This window comes from Lipotes vexillifer, unplaced genomic scaffold (assembly GCF_000442215.2).
Source record: "Lipotes vexillifer unplaced genomic scaffold, Lipotes_vexillifer_v1.1 scaffold710, whole genome shotgun sequence".
NCBI classification, from domain to species: domain Eukaryota; kingdom Metazoa; phylum Chordata; class Mammalia; order Artiodactyla; family Lipotidae; genus Lipotes; species Lipotes vexillifer.
Window position 1 is genome coordinate 680,482 of NW_006789347.1, and position 20,149 is coordinate 700,630.

The 20,149-nt window shown below is 39.0% G+C and overlaps 1 protein-coding gene across 1 annotated transcript in view; it reads right to left on the reverse strand.

Annotated features, from left to right (window-relative positions):
* Positions 1 to 14,422, reverse strand: part of PJA2 (praja ring finger ubiquitin ligase 2) — a 67,053-nt gene extending 52,631 nt beyond the window's left edge. Inside the window, exon 1 of the mRNA XM_007462586.1 lies at positions 14,356 to 14,422. The gene's annotated coding sequence lies outside the window, so the exon portion shown is untranslated. The remainder of the gene's footprint in view (positions 1 to 14,355) is intronic.
* Between the last annotated feature and the right edge of the window lie 5,727 nt (positions 14,423 to 20,149).

Consider the following 20,149-nt stretch of genomic DNA (forward strand, 5'->3'; position numbering starts at 1 on the left):
AACATTCTCAGCAGAATAAAAAGAAGATCCTGAAGTAAGAATTTCCAGAATTTACCTTAGCAAGAAGTCTGGGATGTAATGAGGAAGAGAGAAAGTAACAGATGAGGTCAGAAAGTTAATTAGGGAGAAGGGAGTAAGGTGGAACAGACTACATAGGTCTTTACAGGATAATAGAAGAAATGTAGGTTTTATTTTGAGTGAGAGGGAAAACCACCAAACAGTTCTGAGAAGAGAACTTCTGTTTTAAAAGGAACACTCTGGCTACTGTGTTTATTTATTTATCTATTTTTTTGGTACGCGGGCCTCCCACTGTTGTGGCCTCTCCCGTTGTGGAGCATAGGCTCCGGACGCGCAGGCTCAGCCGCTCCGCAGCATGTGGGATCTTCCCGGACCGGGGCACGAACCCGTGTCCCCTGCATCGGCAGGCGGACTCTCAACCACTGTGCCACCAGAGAAGCCCTGGCTACTGTGTTTAGATGAAGGGGAACAAGGTCAAAGGCAGGAAGACTGGCTAGAAAGCTATGGAAATACTGACAAGAGATCACAGTGGTTTGGACCAGAGTAAAAACAGGTGGTGAGAAATGGTCAGATTCTGTCTATATTGTGAAAGTAGAACCAACAAAGTTTTCTGATGTAGGTTATAAAAGAAGGTAAGGATTTGAGGCTGACTCTAAGTTTTATAGCCTGGGCAACTAGAAAAACAGAGTTGACATTAACTGACAGGAAAATCTGTGGAAGATGTAGGTTTGGAGAAAGTATCTTGAGTTTAGTTCTGGATGTGTTAAATTTGAGATATCTATTAGATATTCAAGTAGAAATGTTAAATAGGATGCTGGAGTTCACTGGACAATTCTGAACTGCCAGTATAATTTGGGAGTTATCAGGATATAGACAATATTCAAAAGGGCTTGAACTTGGAAGAGATGTCTAGGCTTGGAGAAGGAAAGAAGTTCACGGGCTGAACCCTGAGATGATCCAAAATTAAGAGGCCAGGGAAAAAGAAGTATCAGGAAAACCGACCAATGAGAGGGGCAAGAGAAAAAAAATCCAGGAGTGTGGATGTCAAATGAAGACTGGGCTTTAGACCAAAGAATTGATCCACTGTGTCAATGCTGCTAAAAGGTAAAGTATGACAAGGATATATAACTGACCACTAGACTTAGCAACATGGAAGATTACTGGAGTTCCTGAGAGGGGGCACCTTTGGTAGAACAGTGGGTATAAATGCCTGCAGAATGTGCTGTTAAGAGAGAGTGCTGTTAAGAGTACAAAATCATGAAAATCGCTGTTTCTTAATCATACTTTTCTTCAACATGAATCCACTTCCTTCTAAAAGATTCTTTTTGGAGCCCTCCAACATCCTGATATAAATTTAGTCTACTTGTTTTCAAGATCCAACTACTTCTGTGCTAACTTCTGATGGTACTTCTGAGTTAGGTCCCCTCATTTGAAACCCATGTTTTCCTTTCTTTTGTTTGTTTGTTTTGGGAAGGGGTGTGCATTTGTTTGTTTTGTCTTTACTAGAAGATCTTCAAGTAATTGTTTCAGGAATTTTATTTAAGGAGGTAAACACTGAGTCTTTGCATGTCAAAATATTTTCATCTTTCCCTTACACTTTGGATATAGGTCAAAACAAAATCATTTTTTACAAACTCTAAAAGGCAATGTTTTCTAAGCATCCCATGTTGCTGTTAAGAAACTGTTCTGCCAGTTTATTTCTCATCCTTTTGTAGGTAAACAAATTTTTCTCTTCGAAATAATTAGGATTTTCTCTTAATAAACAGTATTCTATAATTTCGCAAGGACTTTCTTAGACCATTTAAAAAATTTCTACTGCATAGCCCTAGTAGGGCTGCTTTAATTTAAAGGCTTTCATTAGATTGTCTCAAAGATGTCCTGTTTTCTTTTCCTTCCTATTTTCACTGTATTTGGCCCACGTGGTTTAATCCTTTGTCTCTAAACTTTTCTTTCTCATTTTCAATTTACGGAATGGTAGCTTTCATCTGCTTTAAATTCCAGCCTTCCAATATTCTCTACAATAATTTTTGAAATTTCTTGCACTTTCTTATTCCCTTCTTCTTCTATCATCATCATCATTTTCAATAGTGGCTCTTGTCTTATGAATAAAATGTAGACTAGAATCTCTCTGTAGACACTAATTATCTCTATTTTATCTGAGGCCAGCTATGTAGACAAATGTAACTTGTTCCTATCTCTGAAGTATAAAAGAGAAAACAAAGCAAAACAGGGAGGAGAGGATAAAGAATAAAGACCTAGCTGTGTGTCAAGATTAAAATGATTAATTCATCAGTGCCAAATTTGTATCTAAAGTTTATTGGGAACATTTGGTTTCTGAGTCTTCTCTAAAGAAACGTTTCCTTTGCTACTACTATTCACCTAATAAGTAACATATGATTCCTCTCTACTTGTGATGATTATTCATCTCAAATGCTGTGGAATCTTCATATACGTCTTCCTAATTGTAAAAACAAAAACAATAACCAAAAAAAAACCCCAAAAAAACTCCATAAATATGCTGCTGTCTAAGAATTAAAGGAGTTAATCAGGGAAGTATTAATTCTAGATCTTCCAGTTATTTACCTAGATATCATCATTTATAATTTTAACTAGGATAGTACACCAGCAGCTCTAGATAGGCAATGGAAACAACCTTCAAAAGAATACAAGGAAAAGCATGGGTATGGGGTGTACACTTCCCACAGCACAATTGAAAGACTGTGGTGAATTTAAAGATAAAGACCTTGCTTTAAGTGCATTATGTCTATTAAATGCACTGTGTCTTTACATTCTCTAACAAGATACGAATTTAAACAGTTGTGAAAAAAGGGATGAATGAATGTATGGCAATTCTGTGCTCCTTTCTCTGATGGAAATGTGAAAATATAATGAAAAGAGACGAAGAGTTGGGAATACTTATATTCTAACTCCAACTCTTATACTTACACACATTAAATGAAACCTAGTGGTAGTAGAACTAATTCAGAAAACTAAAAATCTAAAATAGTAATAAAAGAGGACCTTCAAGATGGTAGAGGAGTTAAGACGTGGAGATCACCTTCCCCCCACAAATACATCAAAAATACATCTACCTGTGGAACAACTCCTACAGAACACCTACTAAATGCAGGCAGAAGACCTCAGACTTCCCAAAAGGCAAGAAACTCCCCCACGTACCTGGCCATGTGGCTGACAGGGTCTTGGTGTTCCAGCTGGGTGTCAGCCATCAGCCTCTGAGGTGGGAGAGCTGAGTGCAGGACAAGGGACCACCAGAAACCTCCAGGCCCTACGTAATATCAATCCGCGAGAGCTCTCCCAGAGATCCCCGTCTCAATGCTAAGACCCAGCTCCACTCAACGACCAGCAAGCTCCAGTGCTAGACACCCCATGCCAAACAACCAGCAAGACAGGAGCACAGCCCCACCCATTAGCAGAGAGGCTGCCTAAAATCATAAGCTCACGGACACCCCAAAACACACCACCTGACGCAGTCCTGCCCACCAGAAAGAAAAGATCCAGCCTCATTCAACAGAACACAGGCACCAGTCCCCTCCACTAGGAAGCCTACATAACGCACTGAACCAGCCTTACCAACTGGGGGCAGACACCAAAAACAACGGGAACTATGAACCTGCAGCCTGCAAAAAGGAGACCCCAAACAAAGTAAGGTAAGCAAAAGAAGAAGACAGAAATACACAGCAGATGAAGGAGCAAGGTAAAAACCAACCAGAGGGCTTCCCTGGTGGCGCAGTGGTTGAGAGTCCGCCTGTCGATGCAGGGGACACAGGTTCATGCCCCAGTCCGGGAGGATCCCACATGCCGCGGAGCGGCTAGGCCTGTGAGCCATGGCCGCTGAGCCTGCGCGTCAGGAGCCTGTGCTCCACAATGGGAGAGGCCACAACAGTGAGAGGCCCGTGTACTGCAAAAAAAAAAAAAAAAAAAAAAACCAACTAGACCAAACAAATGAAGAGGAGATAAGCAGTCTACGTGAAAGAGAATTCAGAATAATGATAGTAAAGATGATCCAAAATCTTGGAAATAGAAGAAAATACAGAAACTTATAACAAGGACCTGGAAGAACTAAAGAGCAAACAAACAATGATGAACAACACAATAAATGAAATTAAAAATTCTCTAGAAGGAATCAACAGCAGAATAACTGAGATAGAAAAACAGGTAAGTGACCTGGAAGATAAAATAGTGGAAATAACGACTGCAGAGCAGAATAAAGAAAAAAAAAATGAAAAAAATTGAGGACAGTCTCAGAGACCTCTGGAACAACATTAAACACATCAACATTTGAATTTTAGGGGTCCCAGAAGAAGAGAAAAAGAAAGGGACTGACAAAATATTTGAAGAGATTATAGTTGAAAACTTCCCTAACATGGGAGAGGAAATAGTCAATCAAGTCCAGGAAACGCAGAGAGTCCCATAAAGGATAAATCCAAGAAGAAACATGCCAAGACACATATTAAGTAAACTATAAAAAATTAAATACAAAGAAAAAATATTGAAAGCAGCAAGGGGAAGGCAACAAAAAACATACAAGGGAATCCCCATAAGGTTAACAGCTGATCTATCAGCAGAAACTCTGCAAGCCAGAAGGGAGTGGCAGGACATATTTAAAGTGATGAAAGGGAAAAACCTAAAACAAAGATTACTCTACCCAGCAAAGATCTCATTCAGATTTGATGGAGAAATTACAACCTTTACAGACAAGCAAAAGCTAAGAGAATTCAGCACCAACAAAAAAGCTTTACAGCAAATACTAAAGGAACTTCTCAAGGCAGGAAACACAAGAGGAGGAAAAGGTCTACAATAACAAACCCAAAACAATTAAGAAAATGGCAATAGGAACATACATATCGATAATTACCTGAAATGTAAATGGATTAAATGCTCCAATCAAAAGACACAGAGGGGCTGAATGGATACAAAAATAAGACCCATATATATGCTGTCTACAAGAGACCCACTTCAGACCTAGGGACACACACAGACTGAAAGTGAGAGGAAGGAAAAAAATATTCCATGCAAATGGAAGTCAAAAGAAAGCTGGAGTAGCAATTCTCATATCAGACAAAATAGGCTTTAAAATAAAGACTATTACAAGAGACAAAGAAGGACAGTACATAATGATCAAGGGATCAATCCAAGAAGAAGATATAACAATTGTAAATATTTATGCAACCAACATAGAAGCACCTCAATACATAAGGCAAATGCTAAAAGCCATAAAAGGGGAAATCAATGGTAACACAATAATAGTAGGGGACTTTACCACCCCACTTCCACCAATGGACAGATCATCCAAAATGAAAATAAATAAGGAAACACAAGCTTTAAATGACACATTAAACAAGATGGACTTAATTGATATTTATAGGACATTCCATTCAGAAACAACAGAATATACTTTCTCCTCAAGTGTTCATGGAATATTTCCCAGGATAGATTATATCTTCGGTCACAAATCAAGCCTTGGTAAATTTAAGAAAACTGAAATCATATCAAGTATCCTTTCCAACCACAACACTATGAGACTAGATATCAATTACAGGGAAAAAAACTGTAAAAAATACAAACACATGGACGCTAAACAATATGCTACTAAATAACCAAGAGATCACCAAAGAAATCAAAGAGGATATCAAACAATACCTAGAAACACGATGACCCAAAACATATGGGATGCAGCAAAAGCAGTTCTAAAAGGGAAGTTTACAGCAATACGATCCTACCTCAAGAAACAAGAAACATCTCAAATAAACAACCTAATCTTACACCTAAAGCAATTAGAGAAAGAAGAAAAAAAAAAAACCCAACGTTAGCCGAAGGAAAGAAATCTTTATAAAGATCAGATCAGAAATAAATGAAAAAGAAATGTAGGAAATGATAGCAAAGATCAATAAAACTAAAAGCTGGTTCTTTGAGATGATAAACAAAGTTGATAAACCATTAGCCAGACTCAGGAAGAAAAAAAGGGAGGGCTTCCCTGGTGGCGCAGGGGTTGAGGTTCCACCTGATGGTGCAGGGGACACGGGTTTGTGCCCCGGTCTGGGAGGATCCCACATGCCGCGGAGCGGCTGGGCCCGTGAGCCATGGCCGCTGAGCCTGCGCGTCTGGAGCCTGTGCTCCGCAACGGGAGAGGCCACAACAGTGAGAGGCCCGCGTACCGCAAAAAAAAAAAAAAAGTATTTTACTGCCAAAAAAGTGCTAACTATCAGTGAGAAAATGCTGTTGGACAAATGGCACCGATAAACTTGCTCATTGCAGGGTTGCCACAAACCTCAGTTTGTAGAGAAACAGAGTATCTGCGAAGTGCAATGAAACAAAGCACAATAAAAATGAAGCGTGCCTGTATAAAGCAATAAAGTCCTCTCAAAGCACTGCTTCAGTTACACTCAACAAGCTCTGATGTAATACTTCTGTTGTTTTTCAGATCAAAATATTTTCTAATTTCCATCGTGACTTCATTTTGATTCATGGGCTATTTAGAAATGCCTTGATTAATTTTCAAACATTTGGAGCCTTGATAGCTATCTTCTGTTCCTGAGTTGTAATTAATTCCACAGTGATCAGAAACATGTACTGTATAATTTCAATTCTGTGAAATTTGATCATACTTCAAGGACCAGAATATTTTGGCAAATGTCCCAAGTTCACTTGAAAAAAAAAGTATAGTCTTCAGTCTTTAGATAAAATGTTCTATGAATGTCAATTATATCAAGTTGATTAATCATGTCATTCAAATTTTCTATTCCCATACTGATATTTTTATATAATTGTTCTATCAGTTACATCAAATGTATATGTAAAATCTCCAGCTATGAATGCATACCTATCTTTACTGCTAATTATATTAACTTTTATATTCAGAAGCTATGTTATTAGGTAAACACACACTTAGGATTATTATATCATCTTGATGAACTGACCTACTTATTATGATACTTTCCTGTTATCTCTTATACTTCTTCCTTTATGTCTATTTTGTACAATATTAATATAGGCACATCAGCCTTCTTTTGGTGAGTGTTTGCAAACAATATTTATCCAATCTTTTTACTTTCATATTATGTGTGCTTTTAAAGTGCTTTTTTTTTTAAAAAAAAAATGCTTTTAAAGGTGTTTTTTTAATCATGCAAACACGAATCAAAAGAAAGATGGAGTGGCAGTATTAATATCAGATAAAGTAGACTGCAGAAGAAGAAATATTACCAGAGACAAAGAAGGATACTATATAATGATAAAGGGGTCAATTCACCAAGAAGACATAACAATCCTAAACATATATGCATCTGACAACAGAGGTTCAAAATTCATGAAGCAAAAATAATTAGAACAAAGAGGAGAAATAGACAAATCCACAATTATACTTGGAGACTTCAATTCTTCTCAGTGACCAACAAAACAAGTAGACAAAACCTCAGTTAGGAAACAGAAAACCTAACAAGCACCACCAGTCAACTGACAATTACAGAATATTTCATATAAATATATAATTTAGTTTTTAATATGGAATGTAGAATTTATAGAATATTCCACCCTAAAGCAGCATAATATACATTATTTTGAATTGCACATGGAACATTTACCAAGACTTACCATATTCTGAGTAATAAAACTTTAAAGAATTCAAACAAAATTATACAAAGTATGCTTTCCATCTAAAACAAAATTAAGCATAGAAATCAATTATAGAGCTAGGCAAAATCAACAAATAACTGGAAATTAAACAATATATTTCTAAACAACCCATGGGTCAATGTGAAAGTCACATAAGAACTCAGAAAATATCAACATAAAAATTTGTGGGACCAGGGCTTCCCTGGTGGCACAGTGGTTAAGAATCCTGCCAATGCAGGGGACACAGGTTCGAGCCCTGGTCCCAGCATGCCATGGAGCAACTAAGCCCATGGGCCATAACTACTGAACCTGCGCTCTAGAGCCTGCAAGCCACAACTACTGAAGCCCACACACCTAGAGCCCGTGCTCCACAACAAGAGAAGCCACCACAATGAGAAGCCTGCAAACCACAAAGAAGAGTAGCCCCCGCTCGCCATAACTAGAAAGAGCCCCTGCACAGCAACGAAGACCCAACACAGCCAAAAGTAATAAATAAATAAATAATAATTTTTTTTTTTTTTTTTTTGCGGTACGCGGGCCTCTCACTGTTGTGGCCTCTCCCGTTGCGGAGCACAGGCTCCGGACGCGCAGGCTCAGCAGCCATGGCTCACGGGCCCAGCCGCTCCACGGCATGTGGGATCCTCCCGGACCGGGGCATGAACCCATGTCTCCTGCATCGGCAGGCGGACTCCCAACCACTGCGCCACCAGGGAAGCCCAATAAATAATAATTTTTAAAAAAATTGTGGGACCATCTAATGTCGTGCTTAGAAGGAAAAGAAGAAAGGTCTCAAATCAATAGCCTAAGCTTATACCTTAAAAAATTGTAACAGAGTGGATTTAAATCCAAAGCACACAAGAAGAAATAGTAAAGAGCAGAAATCAATGAAATTGAAAACATTTGTTTTTTGAGTAATAAAATAAAAAGCTGGATCTTTGGAAAAATTAACAAAATTGATAAACGTGGAAACAAACTAATAAAGACAAAAGAGGGGACACATTGCCAATATCAGGAATGAAAGAAAAGACACCACTATAGATGCTATAGACATTAAAAGGACAATAAAGAAACAACTTCATGGCAATTAATAGATGAAAGAGACAAATTCATTGAAAGATACAAACTACTAAAGCTCATATTGTAGGTCACTCACATAGTCAAAGACTGAAAGTTTTTAAGAAAAATTAGATAACCCTAACCATCCTATACCTATTAAAGTAATTAAATTTATCCTTTAAAGCCTTTCAACAAAGAAAACTAGGCCCAGATGAGTTAGCTTGCAAACTCTGACAAACATTTATGAAATAATACTAATCCTATCCAAGATTTTTCGGGAAATATAAGAGGAATAAACACTTTAAACCTATGAGGCCAGCATTATTCTGATACAAAAATATTACACAAAAAGTTATTCTTCATGTACACAGATACCAAAAAATACTCAATAATTTATTAGCAAATCTAATCCACCAATTTATGAAAATGATAATACATCACAACCAAGTGAATCATATCTAGAGAATGCAAGGTTGACTCAACATCTGAAAATAAATCAATGTAATCCATCTTATTAACACACCAAAGAAGATAAACCATAAGATCATCTCAATAAGGACAGTTAAAACATTTGAGCACAATGTCCAATCATGATTAAAAAACTCTCAGCAGTCTAGAAACAGAATGGGGACATCATTAACTTGATAAAAGGATTATTATACTTAATATAATAATATGTAGTATATAATAAAACCTGATAAAAGGCCGTTGTATACTTAATAATGAAAGATTGAAAGCTTTTCTCTTAAGATCAGGAACAAGACAAGGATATCTGCTCTCAGCACTCCCGTTCAACATCATACTGGAGGGCCTAGCCAGCGCAATGAGGAAAAAAAAAAGGGTAGGGGAGGTGGTTACACACAAACTGAAAACAAAAGAAACAAAACTGTTCTATATGCACAAATGATACAACTATCTACATGAGAAAATCCAAAAGAATCTACAAAAAAAAAAAAGTTACTAGAATAGGTGAGTTTAGCAAGGTTGCCAGGTTCAACGTCAGTATACAAAACTATTTCTAAATACTGTCAGTGAACAACTGGACATGGAAATTTAGGAAAATTATATTTATAATACTATCAGAAGTGATGAAATCCTTGGATATAAATCTGACAAAATATGAACAACATCTGTATGTTGAAACTATAAAATGCTAATGATGGAAAATGAAGATCTTTGATTAAAACAAAATAGATGGAGATATCCTTTGTTCATTGACTGAAAGACTCAATATTAAGATGTCACTTCTTCCCAAATGGATCCATGCATTCAATATAATCTAAATTAACAACCCCTCAGTACTCTTTGTAGAAACCAACAAGTCATTTCTAAAAAATTTTATGGAAAAGCAAAAGAACTAGAATAGCCAGAATGATTTTGGAAAAAAATAAAGCTGAAGAACTTACATTACCTGATTTTAAAACTTACTATAAAGCAACAATAATCATGACAATGTGGCATTGGCAAAATGATAGATACAAAGATCAAGGGGATAGTCCAGAAACAGACTCACATACACGGTCAATTGATTTCTGAGTAAGTTAATTCAATGCTGGAAAGGAAAGTGTTCCCCCAAAATGGTGCTAGAATTGGGAAAATAAACTTGACCCTTATCTCACACCATATACAAAAATTAACTCAAAATGGATGATACACCTTGACATAAAAACTGTAACATTTGTAGAAGAAAATGTAAGAGGAAATATGTGTAACTTTGCCCTGAGCAAACAGAACACAGAAACACAAATCATAAAAGGAAAAACTGACAAAGTGAATTTAGTCAAAATTAAAAGCCCCTCTATTTTAAACAGTTAGGAAAATGAAAATGTAAGCTTCAGACTGCACTCTCTGTATATGCATCTGTGTGGGTCAAAGGACTTGTACAGAAAAATGTATAAAGAATTCCTCCAACTCAATAAGACAAACAACTCAACGTTTAAAAATGGGCAAAAGATTTGAACACATACTTCACAAAGGAAGACATACAAATGATCCGTAACACATGAACAAATTCTCAATATCATTAATCATCAGATAAATACAAATTTAAAATACAGTGTCATACTACCACATATCCACTAGAAGGGCTAAAATTAAAAAGACTAAAACAACCAAGTGTTGATGAGAATGTAGATCAACTAGAACTGTAAAATGGGAAACAGTTTGGCAGGTTCTTATAATTAAACATTTGTTTACAATACAACCCAACAAATCCATTTCTAAGTATTTACCCAAAAGAAATGAAAACATATGTTCACACAATAACTCATGAATGAATGTTCATAGCGGCTCTACTAATAACAACCCCAAACTGGAGACAATCCAAATATCCATATATAGGTGAAATGGTCAATAACTGTAGTAAATCAATACCATAAACTACTACTCAGCAATAAAGCTAAACATACAAACATATGCATTATCCTCACAATCATAGTGAAAGAAAAAAACATGGATACAAAAGAATACATATTACATAATTCTGTTTATATAAAATTCTAGAACAAATGAAACCCATTTATAGTGAGAAAGAGAGTAAAACTGTTTCCTAGAGCTGAAGGTGAAAATGTGACTTACTGCAAAAGGGCGGAAGGGAACTTTTGGGGATGACAGAAATATTCTGTATCTTTTATTGGGGTAATGAAAATATTCTACTCTTGATTGTGGTAGTGGAGACATGGGTGTATACATATGTCAAAACACACCGAGCTAGGGCTTCCCTGGTGGCGCAGTGGTTGAGAGTCTGCCTGCCAATGCAGGGGACACGGGGTCGTGCCCCGGTTCGGGAAGATCCCACCTGCCGCAGAGCGGCTGGGCCCGTGAGCCATGGCTGCTAGGCCTGCGCATCCGGAGCCTGTGCTCTGCAACGGGAGAGGCCACAACAGTGAAAGGCCCGCGTACCGCAAAAAAAAAAAAAAAACAAAACCCACACCGAGCTGTACATTTTATTGTACATAAATTATCCTCAATAAAGTTGATTCTTTAAAAAAGAGCTCTCTTGGGAAAATATTACCCAGGGAATACTGGTGATGCCCCTATACGACCACTCAAAAGATATCAAAAACATCAATAAAATTCAATACCCATTTATGGTTTTTAAAAATGTCATCAGAAATGAAAAACAACAATAAGATCATCTTGGAAAGCTAAGAATACAAGAATACAGTTTAACCTATTATACTCTCCATTTATCAGAAAGCTTCAGCAAACATCATAATTGATGGCTAAAACATCAGAAACAATCCCCTTAAAGTCTGAAACAACACCAAGTTGAACTATCACTGCTATTATTTAACATTATATAAAACGTATAATAGCCAAAGCAATGAGGAAAACACACAAATTATAAAATTTAAAAGAAAGCCACAAAACTGTATTTTCAGATAATCAACTCAATACAGTGATTAGGTACATGATAAGCAGAAATAATTCAAAAGCTTTCATGTAACTGGAGGGGGAAAAAAGGAGAAAAAATGTTACTAGAAAGTTTCCACCCACCAGAGCTATCAAATCATAAAATAGCTAGGAATACTAAGAAGGAATGTCATACATATGGGAATAAAACTATACAACTTTCCCTAAGCAAGGTGTGAATTAAATGTAGAGACATACCATACATATACATATTTCTGAGGGGAGAGACTCAGTCTCACGAAGGTCAGTTTGCCCCATATTAATCTAAAATTTCAATATAACCTCATTCAAAATACCTGAGGATTTTTAATTTAATTTACAAGTTGAGTCTAAAGTTCATTTGGAGAAGAAATGCATAAGAGTCAAGAATAATTTCAAAATGAGTAATAAGGAGGGAGAAATGGTTATCAAAATTTTAAATATGCATTCTCTTTTTAACCCAGCAATTCCATTTCTAGGAATCCATGCTCCAGAAATAATCACATAAAGAGGAAGTTTCCTGAACAGCTCTTAGGATGAAGGTAGAACTAGAAGGGGAAGTGGGAGGTATACTTTTTACCTTACAGTCTTCCATACTGTCCGAAGTTTTAAAATTTAAGAAGATTTAAAGTTTGTAATTAAAAACAAATAAATGTAAAAGTTGGCTTCAAATAAAGCATTATTTGTGATAGGAAAAAGAAACTAATTAATTCAAATGTCTTTCAGTAACGGAATGGTTAAGTAAATTACAGCCCATTGAAGCTACTGAAATATCATTTAGCTTTTAAAAAGTATCAGGGAGACAGGTTTAACAAGTAAAGATGGCCAAGATATGTAATTTAGTGAAAAAAGCAAGTGATATACCAATGTGTTTGGTATATCCCACCAAACTCCCCCAACTTTACATGTATGCATATGTGTTTAAAAGTGTACATGAGAAAGAAGTACAATACTGTTAACTCTAGACAGTGGAATGAGACTGGGGGATGAAAGGAAATGTTAACATTTTACTTAAGAGTTCATTTTCTGTATTGCTGAATTTTACATCTAGTTCGTATGTCTGTAATTAATTTTTTTAATTAAAGTTATTTCATATAAAAATGATAAATTCCAGAGGACATGGGAAAAAATAGTTTAAACGTTTATAAAAATCTTTAAAACGTTTATCTTCATGTTTATTTACATACTCTGCAAATGATCTATAGTCTTCACCAGAGATGGCTGCCAATGTAAAGAAATTTAACTTACCAGATATGATAAAAATAACAACATATTAGGCCTTTAAAAAAATCATAAACTTCCCCGAACCAGCAGACTCAAAGCAGTGCCTATGCGTGTGTTAAAAAAGAAAAAGAAGAAAAAAAAATGCCTGGAGAGGTTAAGTCTCCTACATAGATTCTTCCTCTCAGTAAAAAAGACTACCTCCTCCCCTCTTCTTCAACTTGGTCTGAGCGGCTTTAAACTCACCATTTTGAATGTGCGCAAAATGATTAACAAGCAGTAATCTCAGGGAGGCCGAAGTTGAAGGTGCATCCGCCAGAGGCGTGCTCTGACCTGACAGCTCTAACTAGGAGAAGCATTGATGGAATGGTGCTAATATCGGGAGATGAACGATTTTAGGGTCTGTACAGGGTGTCTGCGTGACAGAGCCTCGGTGACAATCGGGAAAAATGCAAATACAGTCAGTAGAGCGACAGCAACGGAAGGTTTTTCGAGGAAGGGGTGCTGATGCAGGCCTGTGGCGTAAGATGGGTCAGCTCTACACAGGGTGACTGGAAATGGGCAGAGAGGGCGGGTGAGAGGTGTTAGTAGGTGACACACTCTTCTAACACAGTCGCGATTGTAGGGATTAAGGCAGCGGGGTCCTTGGCCAAGGCACCAAGGACAGCAGAAGAGGCAGCAAGAAGAAGCGGCCGGTGGAGACCCCGATACCAATCTATGCCATCGCCGGAGGCAGCGGGCGCTGCGGCCGCCAACAAGAGCGTGGCCCCAGGTTCGGGCTGGACAGGGCCCAGAAGGCGAAGAAGGCCTCTCCCAGCCATCAACCCCACCCACCATGGCCGGCGCGGCGGGCCAGGGACAGGCCCCACTCCTTCTCGAGGACAGAAATTAAGAAACGGAGGAGGTGAAGGCAGCAATTTCCTCGCCTTGTCCCTCACCTTCCCAACATGAGAACAAGCCAAATTAAAAAAAAAAAAAAAAAAAAACCCCCACCGAACTGTGCCAAAAAAAAAAAAAAAAAAAAAAAAAAACCCTCACCGAACTGTGCAGCGGCTCCAGAGCGAGAACAGCGCTCGATCCTCCAACAGCCACCACCGCCTTCTTCTCCGCCTCCGACTCCTCCCCCGCCGAACGCGCAGCGGCTGGCGGCGGCGGCGGCTGCGGCGGCAGCGGCGGCAGCGGCGGCGGCGGCGCCGGCGGCGGAAGCAGAAGCGGCCGCGGCGCGTCCCGCCCCTTGCGCCGCGGTAGAGAAGGAGGAGGGAACTCAAGCCCCGCCCCCAAAACAGAGTTGACCAATAGGCTTAAAGGACCTCTGCGGGAAAAATCCACATGCCCAATCGGAACCTGAGGAGTGGGCTCACGTCAATGGTTGGGACGTGGCAGAAAAAGGGAAATATACTTGGACTGTCTTTACACCATTGTCCCCCTTTCTTGCCCAGGGGCAAGTTCACCGATTGGCCGTAGAGCGGAAGGACGAAACCCACCCCTGCCTGGCCCCGCCTCCGTTCCCTGCAGCACTGCGACGTTGGGGGGCGGGGGCGGAGCACCTTGCTAGGGCTGGAACAGCAGGTCTTTTGTGGTTTGGGCTGGGAGAAAAGGGCGGGGTCTTAGGGAAAGGGAAGGGGGTGCGGAGAGCTAAAGGAAGAACTGGCGCAGCTAGACTTTCAGAAATTCCAACAGCAACAACCAAGATGGAGGCGTTAAAATCAATCCTAATTTGACTGGAAACCTAACTAACAAGATTAGGGTCTCCTGGCATAAAGTTCAAACCTTTGCAGTTCAGATATGGGTGGGCCAAGAGAAAATAGCAGACGGAGGAAGGGCAGGTCTTCCTCCCTGCCCACCTTGCCTGCGCACTATATAGTGCCTTCTCCCCTCCCACTCCGCAGTCCCCCAGTCAGTCGCCTGCCCCTTCTTTTCTGATTCTTTTGGGGCTGGGGGCGGGTTATAGGGGATGCCCGCGTTTCCTCTGTATAGCCATGGCCTGACAAGAGCCTTTCAGTTGCACCTTGGGGCTGATGGGTTGTCAAGCCGGGAAGTAACATCACATGCAACCAAAATAAATAACAACAGCTGTAGTCCCCGGACACCTTGCTTAATTTAAACAAGGATAACAGTTTAGGCAGTCATGTCACTGGTGCTAAATTGTTTCTTCCTCCTGCATATGTTCTCTTTTTTCATCCTGAACGTGTCCGCTTCTCTGATTACAGTACCACTCTCCTCCCATCTTACCCCCAGCTCTCTTCACCTCTTCACCCCCTCGGCACATATGCCCAATGCCCAAGATATATTTATCGCATCCCCTCCGCCAAGAGTTAAGAACCCCATTTCTTGTGCTGTCCCTGGCAACTGCGAAATCTCCTGCCAGTGAACCAAGACTCATTTTTTTGCTTTTGATGAAAACAAATTATCCCAGATTTCCTATAAAACTTGGACTATGAGAATTTGCTTGACATTTTGTGAAGCCAAACTAACTCTCAGCCCACTTCAGTAGTACATTTCTTACCCAGAAACCGTTTCCCACTTGATATTTCTCTGCTTTACACATGTTGCTCTAGAAGTTGTGGCTTTTTCTCCATACAAGTCTCTCCTTCTTTGAAAGAGAATTGATACTTTAATCACATTTCCTTGACCTCCTTTTAGGTTGTTGCATATTGATTCAATTGGGTACACTAACCAGTTTGTTGGGGCAGGGTTTCCCCAAATTTCAATCTCTTTCATACCATATCTGTGTACACCACTCGCAGTAGTATTTATTATTTTCTTTAAATAAATGTGTCTTTCCTTCAATTTCTTTAAGAGTAAAACCTTTATAAATTACTATTAATGGAAAACCTGTGTCACCTCTCCTAAGCTGAAAGTAACTGAAAGAAAAGTGAACATAAAACAATGTTTTTAAATTCTGGGGATAGAGAGTCTTTTTTCTACTAAGATCTCTCAGCCTAAAGACTACTCCCTGTAAAAAGGGAGCATTACTAAGCACTAGAAACATTTAAAAAGCAGGTAGGCAAATGGCATTTTTATCATGATGTAATCAAAGGTTAGAAAAATAGTCATTGTTTTTAATCCTGCATGCATGTCCCAACTAAAGTTATCCAAGGCATCAGAAGTGATCTATGTTACTCTTTGAGAAACACTCTTGTGGAGGCTTATAGCATGTATTCCAGAATCAAAAGACTATACACTCATCCTAGCTCCCGCATTTATTGCTGAGTGCCTCTGGACTCTTACATCTCTGGCCTCAATTTCCAGTTTAAATATGTGGAAAGTAATAAAGCCTACTCATGACCTGTTGTACTATAGACTAAATAACCTAATAAATGTGAAACATATCATACCTAGCATGTAGTAAGTACTAAATACATATTTATATTGGCTTATGTATTATATTATTACATATATATAGAGAGAGATGTATTAATGACATATGTATTATTATTGATTTCAGAGGAGGGAAACACTCCCTAAGGCAATGAGTTGAAGGTACCACAGGATGTAATGCAGTAGTTAGTTCTTAAAGAGTGATCCCCATACCAACAGCATCAGCATTACCTGGGAACTTTTTAAAAATGCAAATTCTCAGGTAGGTCCAACCTCAGACCTGAATTGGAAACTCTAGGTGTGGAGCCAAGCGACCTGTATCTTAGCAAGCCTTTGAGGTGATTCTGATGCACGCAAAGTTGGAGAACCACAGATGTTACAGAAGGAGGATTGGTAAAGGAGTGAGAGGACCTGAATTCAAATTATATCCTTAGAGTGACATCAGCAAAAATGCAGATGTAAGCACCCCTGAAAATTCTTTTCTCTGTAAAAGCAATGAGAAAACTGGCAAAATTGTCAGAGTCAACTTTTTCAGAACTATGGAAATCAACCGAGGGCTTGCAGCAACCCAGGAAGCATTTATTCAAGAAAACAGCTGAATCTCAGTAAGAAGAGCAAGGTTTGTAATGTTTTGGCTTGTTCTACTCTAATCCCATCATCTCCAACTCCACTATAGCACTGAAAAACAATAGTTGACAATCATGGTGAAAAGAGCAGCCTGGCAGATATCAGACAAGGCAGAATGAGGCTGGAAGTCCTCCAAAGCCTAATTCCAAGAGAAGAGTCATCATTTAACCTATCTGGTGGTTCCCCAGAAGATCTCACTTGCAAGCCTATCTTGATTTGATTTGATTCAGAGCCAAACCAGTGGTTTTCTGGGGAAGAGGCTTTTCCCCAGAAGTGTTTGTAAAAAACAAAACAAAACAAACAAAAAAACACAAACAAGCAAGCAAGCAAAAAAACACAATGAAAGGGAATTGATTAACTTTGCCACACCTTAGGCAGTGGAAACAGGTTGGGGCAGACAATAGGTTAACCAAAAAGCTTAAAAGGAAAAGCTGGAGATTTGTCTGTAGGAACTTTGTAAGCTCCAACATATTCATGAGAATCCAGAAACTCACACACATGCCCAGGGCTGTGCTAAGCAGTGCGTAAGCTCAGCAAAGACCTGAGAAAGCCCTAAACATTCACCTAAGGCTGACCTTGAGGTTTTGCATAAGCAAGAAGTGAAGGCTAAGGGAGAACTGTCAACTGCCTGGCTTGGTGTTGAAGCCCTGCCCAAAACACACACACACACACATACCCTCAACAAACCCTGGGAGACATACTGATTCAAGGCATCTAAGGAAATCTCTGTCTAATCATTAGATGAGCATGAAGCTAACCAAACAGAATCATCAATGGCCACACACCACTGCTGATGAAAACTTAATCAGTCAATATAAGAAAGAAATGGAAAATTTTATTCAAGACAAATTGAGAATTATAACCCAGGGAACAGCAACTCAGAAAGCTCTGAGAATAATCTGCCCATTAGAATTCAAGGCACAGTTATATAAGCTTTTTGAGACAGGGCTGTGCATTAAATGATGTATTATTGACGGTTTGCATAATCCATATCTAAGCATCATCGTGGTCCCTTACAAGATCAAGAAGCAATGTTATCTTTTAAGGAGTTGTCTTGTTGATGCCAGGAAAATGTTGCTTTTTATGGTTGAGCAGATATTTCTGCTGATGGGGGAGGTTTGGTCAATATATAATGCACAGTAGAGGGGAGAGAGGAAGCCAAAGGGAGAAGAAAAAAAATTTTTTATGGTTAACTGTTTCTTGTCTTGTCATAAAATATGAATTTTATTTCACAATTTCCCCCTTCTGATCATTAACCTTTTGACAGAAAGCAGTAGGTGAGCAAATATTTTCCGAGGTGGTTGCTTGCCTGCACTGCATCATCATGCCCCTTGATGCCAAGTCTTTTTTCTTTTAATATATTTATTTATTAATTTTTGGCTGCATTGGGTCTTGTTGGCTGTGCACGGGCTTTCTCTAGTTGTGGAGAGCAGGGGCTACTCTTGGTTGCAGTGCATGAGCTTCTGATTGCGGTGGCTTCTCTTGCTGTGGAGCATGAGCTCTAGGTGTGCAGCCTGTGGCACACAGGCCCAGTAGTTGTGGCTTGTGGGCTCTAGAGCGCAGGCTCAGTAGCTGTGGTGTACGGGCTTAGTTGCTCTGCGGCATGTGGGATCTTCCCAGACCAGGCCTTGAACCCATATCCCCTGCACTGACAGGTGGATTCTTAACTACTGCGCCATCAGGGAAGTCCTGATGCCAAGTCTTAATAGCCTGGTTCTCTGTTTTTTGGGGGATTATAATAGCAGAATGTTTGGCAAGGACTGACAGTCAATTCTAGGTTGTCCAGTAAGACATAAGCCAATTTTTCTCACATGTGCATTGTATATGTCCATTATTTTATAGAGAACTGTTGGTGTAATCTATAGTTTCAAGTCATTTAGACATCATTATCTTAGTATGAGCAAGTGACACATAGCGTGAAAGGCAAGAAACTCTTACCTTGTAAATTCCACAAACTGTAACTAAAATTGCCAGTAGGATCAACAACATCATTAGCCAAGATTTAAGCCCAGATCCTCCTGAATCAAACCATTTTCCTAATGTTTCCCCTAAACTGGGAATAGGATTGTTCAGAGCAGAAATGTGACACTTCATATGGGTCATAAGACTGGTTACATTTGAAGACTCGTCAGGTATAAAGATGCAGTATTCAGTACATATTACAGCACAAGTTCCTCCTTGGGAAGTAGCTAAAATATTGAGGGCTATGCAATTCTGTAAGATTGCTTTTTTCATCATGGAGACTTCCAAATTGAGTACCTAATGGTTTGATTACTATCATTCAAATCTTGCTGAGTGAATTTTGTTAAAGCCTTTATATGAATAATGATATATTCTATTCCAAGTGAAGGAACAAATATTGAGATCAAATGATCGTACTATTGGAAAACTGATCAAGCCCCATGTGCCTGCATTAAAGGCAGATCGGCAGATTGGCAGGGGCTGTTTCACCAATTATATACCTTCCTAAGCAAACTGGGGAGAGCCAAGGTCATAAACTTGTTCCAGAAATCCATTAGGTCCTGTTAGGAGCCACCCAATACTCAATATCTAATGAAAATGAGTATTTATGGCCAAGTTCAGAATAGGCATTATTAATTGGCTGGGTAAGAGGGTCTCAGTGATACTGGTGGTAACATTAGCTTGAGTGGTGCTAGAGTTCTTTCCTTTAAAATAAAAATTTCTAAGAGCCATCCAGTTAGAGCCCTGGAGAGGAGAAATCCACCAAGGCAAACAGAGGGTAATGGACATAGGTAATTGGCCATAAACCCAGCAATCTGATTAGTTTTTGAAACTTGCATAAGATTGAGCACAAAGAAGAAATACATTTGGTTTATAAGCAAAAGCATGAGCAATTGTCAAAGTAATCAGTATACAGGCCTAG